This window comes from Oryx dammah, unplaced genomic scaffold, assembly GCF_014754425.2.
Source record: "Oryx dammah isolate SB20612 unplaced genomic scaffold, SCBI_Odam_1.1 HiC_scaffold_5, whole genome shotgun sequence".
Lineage (NCBI taxonomy): Eukaryota > Metazoa > Chordata > Mammalia > Artiodactyla > Bovidae > Oryx > Oryx dammah.
The window spans coordinates 71,905,047-71,915,450 of NW_024070189.1; the positions used below are offsets into that span (position 1 = coordinate 71,905,047).

Below are 10,404 nucleotides of genomic sequence, written 5' to 3' on the forward strand. Positions count from 1 at the left end.
TTTTTAAGCAGAGACAAGTAATTCAGAGACAGAAACAGACATCCCAGGAAAATGGTGCATTCCCAAGATCAACAATAGTGAAGGTCTCCTTCCTTCCATGGCCTCCAGGGACCCTGTGTCCCATCCAGCACCAGCCAGGATGCACCAAGAATGCCAAAAACCTCAAGATGCATCTCCATCTTTAGGGATGTGTATATCATTGTCAACCAGAAAGCCCTCCTCCAGTCCCTACAGAGTAGACAATTTTTTTCTAAGAAATGTCTCTGTTCAGTTTCAGTGACTCCATTAAATCTCGGAGAAGCACATCCTCTAATGAAGATTAACTTTGCTTTTCATTGTTGTTCAGTTGCTCAACCATGTCTGACTCTTTGCGACCCCATAGCAGCATGCCAGGCTTCCCTGTCCTTCACCATCTCCCTGAGGTTGCTCAAACTCATGTCCATTGAGTCAGTGATGCCATCCAACCATCTCATCCTCTGTTGTCCCCTTCTCCTGCCTTCAATCTTTCCCAGCGTCAGGGTCTTTTCTCATGAGTCGGCTCTTCGCATCAAGTGACCAAAGTGTTGGAGCTTCAGTTTCAGCATCAGTTCTTCCAGTGAATATTCACGGTTGATTTCCATTAGGATTGACTGGCTGGATCTCCTTGCAGTACAAGGGACTCTCAAGAGTCTACATGCAAAAGAACGAAATGGAATCTTTACCTGATACCACATACAAAAATTAACTGAAAATGGATCGACACGTGTAAAATCTAAAACAATAAAAGTCTCAGAGGAAAATCGAGGATGAAGGCTTCCTAATATTGAATTTGGCAGTAATTTCTTGGCTATGACACCAAAGGCCCAGGTAACAAAAGAAAAGATAGACACATTGCACATCATGAAAAAAGTTTAAATTTGTACTTTGAAAGACACTATCCACAGAGTAAAGAGGCAATCCACAGAAAGGGAGAAACTACTTACAAATCAAATATATAATAAGGAATGAATATCCAGAACACAGAAATAAATGCTAAAAGTCAGCAACAAAAAGCAAACAACCCAACTTAAAAATGGGCAAAAGACTTGAACATACATTTCTCCAATGAAGGCATAATGACTAGTGAGCACATGAAGAGATGCTCAACATCTAATCATCAGGGAAACGCAAATCAAAACCACACCAAGATACCAATTCACACCCATTAAGATGACTGCTATCAAAACAAAAGAAACTAGAAAATAGCAAGTATTGTCAAGGATATGGAGAAACTGCAACCCCTGTGCATTGTTGGTGAGAATGTAAAATGGTATGGCCACTGTGGAAAACAGCATGGCAGTTCCTCAAAAAATTAAAAATAGAATTGTAATATTGGTGCAGCAGTTCCACTTCTGGGGATACATTCAAAAGAACTGAAAGCAGAGTCTTGAAGAGATATTTTCAAACTCATGTTGCTGCTGCTGCTAAGTCGCTTCAGTCGTGTCCGACCGTCTGCGACCCCAGAGACGGCAGCCCACCAGGCTTCCCCGTCCCTGGGATTCTCCAGGCAAGAACACCGGAGTGGGTTGCCATTTCCTTCTCCAATGCATGAAAGTGAAAAGTGAAAGTGAAGTCGCTCGGTCGTGTCTGAATCTTAGCAACCCCATGGACTGCAGCCTACCAGGCTCCTCCATCCATGGGATTTTCTAGGCAAGAGTACTGGAGTGGGGTGCCATTGCCTTCTCTATACTCATGTTAATAGTAGCATTATTTACAATAGCTAAAACTTAAAAACAACCTGAGTGTTCATCAGCAGATGAATGGATAAACAAGTTGTGATATATACATACAATGGAACATTATTCCACCTTAAAAAGGAAAGAAATTCTTATGCTACAACAGGGAGGAAACTTATGTTAAGTGAAATAAGCTAGTCTTATAAAGATAAAAACTTCATGGTTCCACTTACAAGAAATACTTAAGGTAGTCAAAATTAGAGACAGACATTGGACAGGTGGCTGTCAAGACCTTGGGGGAGGGGAGAACAAAAGAGTTATTTTCCTTTTGTATGGGTTTAGAGCTTCAGTTTTATAAGCTGAAAACAGTTCTGGAGATGGATGGTGGTGATGGTTTGTACAACAGAATGAATGTACTTAATGACCTAAACCACATACTTAAAAACGATTAACAGAAAATTTTATGGTTTGTGTACTTAATATAATTTAAAAAATAGGATACAAGACAATTGCCTATTTAAAGCAAAAATATTATTAATATATTGTGTGGTTTAAACCATACATAGAAATAAGATGTAGAATAACAACTGCACAAAAACTGAGAGGAAGAAATGGAAGCATAGTGTTGTAAAGTTTTTATACAGGAAGTAATAGTACATTATTTGAAGATAAGTTCTGATAAGGTAAAGATGAGTATCATAAAACCTAGAGCTATCACAAACAAATGAGCAAATGACAACCAAAAACATACTCAAAGAGACCTAATTAATAAATGAATAATGGAGGTAAAATTGAATCCTAAAAAGTATTCAGGCAATAAAAAGGAAACAAAGAACATAGAGCAGGAGGGAGGAGATAAATACAATAGCAAAATCTAAATCCAGTCAGATTAAAAATTGTGTTAAATGTAAATGTTTCAACATTGCAGGTAAAAAGCAGAGCATATCAAACTGGATTTAAAAAGCAAGACTCAGGCTTCCTTGGTGGCTCAGTGGTAAAGAATCAGTCTGCCAACGCAGGAGATACAGGATCAGTTCCTGATCTGGGAAGATCCCACATGTCACAGAGCAACTAAGCCTGCGTGCTACAACTATTGAGCCTGTGCTCGAGAGCCCAGGAACCACAGCTACTGAGCCCAAACTCTAGAGCCCATGCTCTGCAACAAGAGAAGCCACCGCAATGAGAAGCTCATGCATCGAAAGGAGAGAGAAGCCCCTGCTCTCCACACACAAAGGAGATCCCGTGCAGTCAAAAATAATGATAAATAATTATTTTTAGATAAAAGCAAGACTCAACTATAAGCTTTCAATAAGAAAATCACTTTAAATGTAAAGGAGGTTTACAGGAAAGGATGAGAAAAGATAATGTCATGAGAAAGCTGAAATGCCTATAAGATCAAACAAAATAGATTTCAAAACAGGGAGCATTATCAAGGATAAAAAGGATTATATCATCATGGTAAAGGCTTAAATTCATCAGGAGATCTTACAACCCAAAATGTGTATGCACCTAAAAATAATAAAAGCCTCAAAATGATGAGAGGCAAAAACTGATAGAAGTAAAAGAAGACAAAGACAAATCCATAACTACAGTTGGAGATTTGAACAGTCCTATCTCAGTAATCAACTGAACAAATATAAAGTAAAGCAGTATGGGTATAAAAGACAAGTGACACTATCCATTAACTTGACTTAGTTGACATAAAATTGACATAAAATAATTGACATAAAATACACTCTAGAGTAAAGCATGTGGATATATATTTATTTTTAAGAACTGTAGAATATATTTTCAAGAACTCATGACAGACTGTGTATCGTGAAATAAGCCTCATAGTTTCAAATTATTGAAATCATATAGAATATATTCACTGTAAAACCTTCCAAATATTTGCAAATTAAATAACATACTTTCCATTGAGAAGTCAATGGAAAAACTCATGAGAGAAACTGGAAACTATTTGAATTAAATTAAAATTAAAAATATGTCAAAATTGATAAAATGCAGCTAAAGTAGTACATAGAAGGAAATTAATAGCATTAAATGTTTACCTTAGAAATTAAGAAAGGTTTGGGGAATTTCCTGGGAGTCAAGTGGTTAGGACTTTGGGCTTCCACTGCACAGGGCACTTGTTCCGTCCCTGGTGGCAGAACTAAGATGGAACAAAATAGAGAATCAAGAAATAGGCTCACATATGTATGATACGTTTATGTTCAACAAAGAATCAAAGCACTTCAGTAGAGGGTAGAGCATATAATCTTTCCAACAGATGAAACTGGAACAGTTGTACAGCATATGGAAAAAATTCAGCTTAATTCTTATCTGACTCCTTACATAAAAATTAACTTGGAATGGATCACAGACTGACCTAAGAATAAAAGATAAAACTATAAAACTTCAGGAAGAAAACAGAAGAAAAACTGCTATGTTGATGTAGGGCAAAGATTTTAAAAATAGGTCACAAAAGGCAAGAACCATAAAAAAAAAATTTGCTAAACTGAACTTCATAAAAATTAAAAAGTTATGCATTTTAAAAGACACAGTTGCAAAAATGAAAATGCGATGGGAAAATATTCACAGCACATATGTCTACTGAGTAGCAGTGTTGGTCACTCAGTCATGTACGGCTCTTTGCCCCAAGGACTGTAGCCCACCTGACTCCTCTCCATGGGATTCTCCAGGCAAGAATACAGGAGCGGGTTGCTATTCCCTTCTCCAGAGGATTTTCCCAACCCAGGGATTGAACCTGGGTCTCCTGCACTGTAGGCAGATTCTTTACTGTATGGCTACAGGGAAGTTCCATATCTACTGAAGGATTTGAATTTAGAGTAAACATAAAGAACTCGTAATTCAACAATAAGAAAACAATCTAATAATAAAACGGACAAAAGATTTGAACAGACACTTCACAAGAGAAGCTACACAAACAGCTAATGAGTACATTAAAATGAGCAACATTATTTTTTGCCAGGAAAATACAAATGAAAACCATAATGACATACCACCACACGCAACAGAAAGGCTGAAATGAAAAAGACCAAATGTTGCTGGTGATGTGGAGCAACAGGAGCTCTCATAATTTACTGGTGGGATGTGAAATGGTACAACCACTCTGAAAAAAAGTTTAGCTTTTCCTTGTAAAGTAAGACATACACTTTCTTACAACTCAGTAACTCCGTTCCTAGATGTTTACTCAGTTTAGTTGAGTTGCTCAGTTGTGTCCAACTCTTTGCAACCCCAAGAATGGCAGCACTCCAGGAATCCCTGTCCGTCACCAACCCCCAGAGTCCACCCAAACCCATGTCCATTGGTGATTCCATCCAACCATCTCATCCTCCGTCCAAGATACTGAATATTATTCCCTATGTTACACAGTAAATCTTTGTTGATTATCTATTTTATGCCCAGTATATTTCTGTTAACTCTATGCTTCTAATTTATTCTTCCACCCATTTATCCCTTCTCTCCCCCTCTCCCCTTCGGTAACCACAAGATTGTTTTCTATGCCTCTTTGTTTCTGTTTTGTATCTATATTTGTATTGTTATATTGTATTATATTTGTATCTTCATTTGTATTGTTTTTCAGATTCCACATATATGTGATATCATATAATTATGGTCTTTCTCTGTCTGATTTACTTCACTTAGTATGATATTCTCTAGGTCCACCCATGTTGCTGCAAATGACAATATTTCATTCTTTTTTATGGCTAATATCTCATTATATATCTAAATTACATATATCTCACATCATCTTAAATCAATCATCTGTTGATACTTGGGCTGTTTCCACGTCTCAGCTGTTGTAAATAGTGCTGCTATGAACCTTGGGGTGCATAAATCTTTTTGAATTAAGAGTTTTTGTCTTTTCTGGATATATGCCCAGGGGTAGGATTGCTGGATCATATGGTAACTCTATTTTTAGGTCTTTTAAGGAACCTCCATACTGTTCTTCATAGTGGCTGCACCAATTTATATCCCCACCAACAGTGTATGAGGGTTTCCTTTTCTCCACACCCTCCCTAGCATTTATTATTTATAGACTTTTTGATGATGGAGAAATGACTTATTCTTAAGCCTGAAATATTTTGTTGTGCCAGAAAATGAGAAAGTGCTCAAAGAATGGTGCAGACATAGGAGATGTGGTTTCGATTCCTGGGTTGGGAAGGTCTCCTGGAAGAGGAACTGTTAAGCCACTGTTAAGCCTGTATTCTTGCTGGGAATATCCCATGGACAGAGGAGCCTAATGGGTTTGCAAAGAGTCGGACATGACTGACCACACACACACATTAGAAACACGGGAACCAGCTCAAAGGGGCTCCTACTGACCGAATCTTGGACAATTTGAGCACCAGAAGAAATACTGATAGCAAAGCACTACTAATACAATTCACTTGGATCAAATGAATCTATGAGTCTTGAGACAGAACAAACACCCTATAGTAGAAAGCCAACTAATAAATGTTTATGGAAATAGAACTAGAAGATTAGCACTTGTCAGCTATCATTCTAATGCCTGAATCGTATTATTCCTGCCAAAAATGTTTAGACTGAATCTAACCAGGGGGAAACAAAGACAACTCAAATTGAAGGACAAAATAACTGACTAGTAATCTTCAAGACATCATCTTCATGACAGAGAAAGAGAAGAACCATTCCAGACTGAAGGAAATCAAACAGAGACGGTAACTGAGTGGAATACCTCAACACATAATTTGGGATTTTCTTTCCCTCCATCATTGGGACATTTGGTGAAATCTGAGTAAGTTATGTCAATTTGATAATGGTATTATATCAAAATTAATACACTGATTTTTATAATTGTAGAGTGGTGATGTAAATGAATGTCTTTATTTTTAGGAAAACGTGAAGTGAAATATTTAGGGATGAGGGGTCATGGTGTATGCAACTTACACAGAGTAAGTTTAGTTTAGGAGAAAGAGAAGAAAAGTAGTTTAGGAGAAAGAGAAGAAAAAAAGAATAAAGCCAAGGTGATAAAATTTTATCATTTAGAGAATCTGGTGAGAATGGTGAAAAGCCTATGGGAATTATTTATAATTTCCTGTAAACTGAAATATGTCAAAATAAAAACATGAAAAAAAAAACCCTTGAAAGTGAAATCAACCAATCAAAAAAAAAAAAAAAAGAGCTTATTAGTGGGAATGTAAAATGGTTCAGTAGCTCTGGAAACCAGTATGGCAATTCTTTAAAAAACTGAAAATCGAATTACCATAGAATCCAGCAATTCCATTCCTGGGTATATATCTAAAAGAATAGACAGCAGGATCACAAAGACATATTTGTACATCTGTGTGAACAACAGCTCTACTCATAGTGACTAAGGTGGAAGCAATCCAAATGTCCATGAACAGATGGATGAAGAAAATGCAATATATGTATCACATTACAGAGTATTATTTAGCCTTAAAAGGGAAGAAAATTCTGACCCATGCTACGTCTGTCAGAACATGATGAACCTTAAGAACATTATGCTAAGTGAAATAAGGATACAAAACTCTATAATTTCACCTTTGTGAGCTATCTAAACCAGTCAATTCATATTAACAGAAAGTAGACTGATGGTCGCCAGGGCTTTGATGAGGGAAAAGTGAGGAACTGTGTAATGGGTATAGAGTTTGTTTTGTAAGATGAAAAAGTTCTGGATGTCTATTGTACAGCCATGTGAATATACTTAACACTACTGAACTGTACACTTAAAATGGTAAAGATTGTAAATTTATGTGTTTTTTACTACAAGATTTTAGAAAAAAGTTATGATTTACTGATGAAATTATATAATACATGGGAAGGAATAAAGGTTATGGATGAAACAAGACTGACTATATATTGGTAATATTGATGCTCAGGTGTTGGTATGTGGAGTTGTATTAAATCAGTCTTTCTTCTCTTCTGCATGCTTGAAACTTCCCATTAAAAACATTTTAAAAATATCTCCACTTCAGAATTTGTAAGTTGCAATTTAGATTCTGTGAGATTGCCTCATATCTTTACTCAGCTGATGTCTCTTGACCATTGCTGAGTTTCATAATAAAGTGGAGAATTAGAAAACCAGACTGTGTTTGGAAATCTCCAAAGATATTTAGTTCCCTGAGAAGTGAATGGCAACCCACTCCAATATTCTTGCCTGGAGAATCCCAGGACATGGGGTCACAAAGAGTCAGAAACGACTGAGCAATTAACAAAGATATTTAGGGAAGTGTCAAGAAATGGAGGCTCTCCAGCACAAAGTGCTATATGACATAGTTCAGACTTTAATGATAATTTTTAATATTCATTCTTAAGAATAAGAGTCATGTATTAACACAGGAGCAAGCATGGCTGCAGAATGATCTGGACCAGTTCAGTTCAGTTCAGTTCAGTCGCTCAGCCGTGTCCGACTCTTTGCGACCCCATGGGCTGCAGTACACCAGGCCTCCCTGTCCATTGCCAACTCCCAGAGTTTACTCAAACTCATGTCCATTGAGTCGGTGATGCCATCCAACCATCTCATCCTCTGTCATCTCCTCCTCCTGCCTTCAATTTTTCCCAGCATCAGGGTCCTTTCCAATGAGTCAGTTCTTCACATCAGGTGGTTAAAGTATTGGAGTTTCAGCTTCAGCATCAGTCCTTCCAACGGACATTCAGGACTGATTTCCTTTAGGATGGACTGGTTGGAGCTCCTTGCAGTCCAAGGGACTCTCAAGAGTCTTCTTCAACACCACAATTCAAAAGCATCAATTCTTTGGCGCCCAGCTTTCTTTATAGTCCAACTCTCACATCCATACATGACTACTGGAAAAACCATAGCTTTAACTAGACAGGCCTTTGTTGGCAAAGTAATGTCTCTGCTTTTGAATATGCTGTCTAGATTGGTCACAACTTTCCTTCCAAGGAGCGAGCGTCTTTTAATTTCATGGCTGCAGTCACCATCTGCAGTGATTTGGAGCCCCTCAAAATAAAGTCTGTCACTGATTCCATTGTTTCCCCATCTATTTGCCATGCAGTGATGGGACCAGAAGCCACGACCTTAGTTTTCTGAATGTTGAGCTTTAAGCCAGCTTTTTCACTCTCCTGTTTCACTTTCATCAAGAGGCTCTTTAGTTCTTCACTTTCTGCCATAAGGGTGGTGTCATCTGCATATCTGAGGTTATTGATATTTCTCCCAGCAATCTTGATTCCAGCTTGTGCTTCATCCAGTAACTTGTATAAATTAAGCATGTAACTAATTTTGCTGATGGTTACGTTAGGAAGGAGCAGGAAGGAAGGAGGAACTAGTTGGGCAGAGTGCCGGCAGAGGCATTGAAGTCTCCAGGAACCAAGTAAGTACATCCATGGGTGATCACAAAGGGCACGTAGCGCATTCAGTACTCATTCTGCCTCTACAAAGCCTGGAGTTGACATCTAAGGCTGGTTTGGCAAACTAGGAACCTTTCCAGGTCTTTTCAGCACCTGAGGCTGCAGCTGGGGTAATGAGGAAGAGCAGTGAGATGAGTGATGGTGGGGTGCTGAGCTTGCACCAGGTTGTGCAGGGCCTGAAGTTTCTTTCTTTTCCACACTACTGATAAATGATTATATTTTCATCATAAGAGTGAAACCTGCATGAAAGTATTACTGTGCAAAACTGAGATTGCCCTTCAGTTTAACTTTGCTTCCACTCCCCACCCACTAAGAGTACCCACCGTTAGGGGAGGCTCATCTTTCCTTTCTTTTTTGACCTTCAAATTTCAAATCAGAAAGAAAAAAATCCTAAAGATCTGATGGTGGTTCTTCCCCCGCCGCACCCCCCAAGCCTGTGTTTAAATGTCACAGCACCTATCACTCTGAGAAAATGTCTGACCATTTCTCATCTGTTGTGCTCCTAGATTGTAATCTCCCCATGGCCAGAGCTTGGGTTTTACTATGTTTTGAAGTCTGTTTACTCAGGGTGACTGAGTGGAGGAGTGGTAGGCTGCCTGGATAAACTGGGTTTGCCTTTCTCAATTTGGTTCATACTTGCTGCTACTGCTAAGTCACTTCAGTCCTGTCTGACTCTTTGCGACCCTATGGACTATAGCCCGCCAGGGTCCTCTGTCCACGGAATTCTCCAGGCAAGAATATTGAAGAGGGTTGCCATGTCCTTCTCCAGGGGATCTTCCCGACCCAGGGATTGAACCCGGTTCTCTTGAATTGCAGGCAGACTCTTTACCGTCTGAGCAACCAGGGAAGCAAGGGACATTGAAGGGATCCAGCCTCCAAGTAGAGACCCCGTCAGGTCACACAAACTCTGGTGGCCTGAGCTGAAGCCTCCAAATGAAGGGAAATGCATAAGAAATGTACGGAAACAACAAGGCCTTGTGGGGAAGACCCTGGACTTGCAGGAAGAATGCAATAAAGCGGTGGGTCTTAACGTTACCCCTCCAAGGGCTCCTTCCTGATAACGGGGCTTCATAACACCCGCCGAGCCTTGGAGAAGAAACTTGTGCAGAATGAATCAGGAGGGGCCAGGTTGCGCTGCGACCACCCCCTCGGTGCTCCCGAAATCCGGGCTGCCAGCCTGCGGTGACCCTGTACACGCGATGGTCGCTTGGTCCCATCTGCTTCGCCTCCGGACCCGGCAGGAGCTGCGCCAGTCCTGCGTCCTGAAGACGCGCGCTGGTGGCCGCGAGCGGGTAGCGCGGCCCCGGGCCCCTGGGGCTGCGCCGCCGTCCTGCTGCCGCCCTCCTGTGGCCGC

General features: G+C 39.7%; 1 long non-coding RNA gene across 1 annotated transcript; it reads right to left on the reverse strand.

The window, feature by feature from the left end:
- Positions 1–612: 612 nt before the first annotated feature.
- Positions 613–10,309, reverse strand: LOC120863881. The gene is made up of 3 exons (XR_005721099.1): positions 10,087–10,309; positions 3,746–3,834; positions 613–669 (listed from the first exon to the last, which is right to left on the reverse strand). It is a non-coding gene; the product is annotated as an uncharacterized LOC120863881 (long non-coding RNA).
- Between the last annotated feature and the right edge of the window lie 95 nt (positions 10,310–10,404).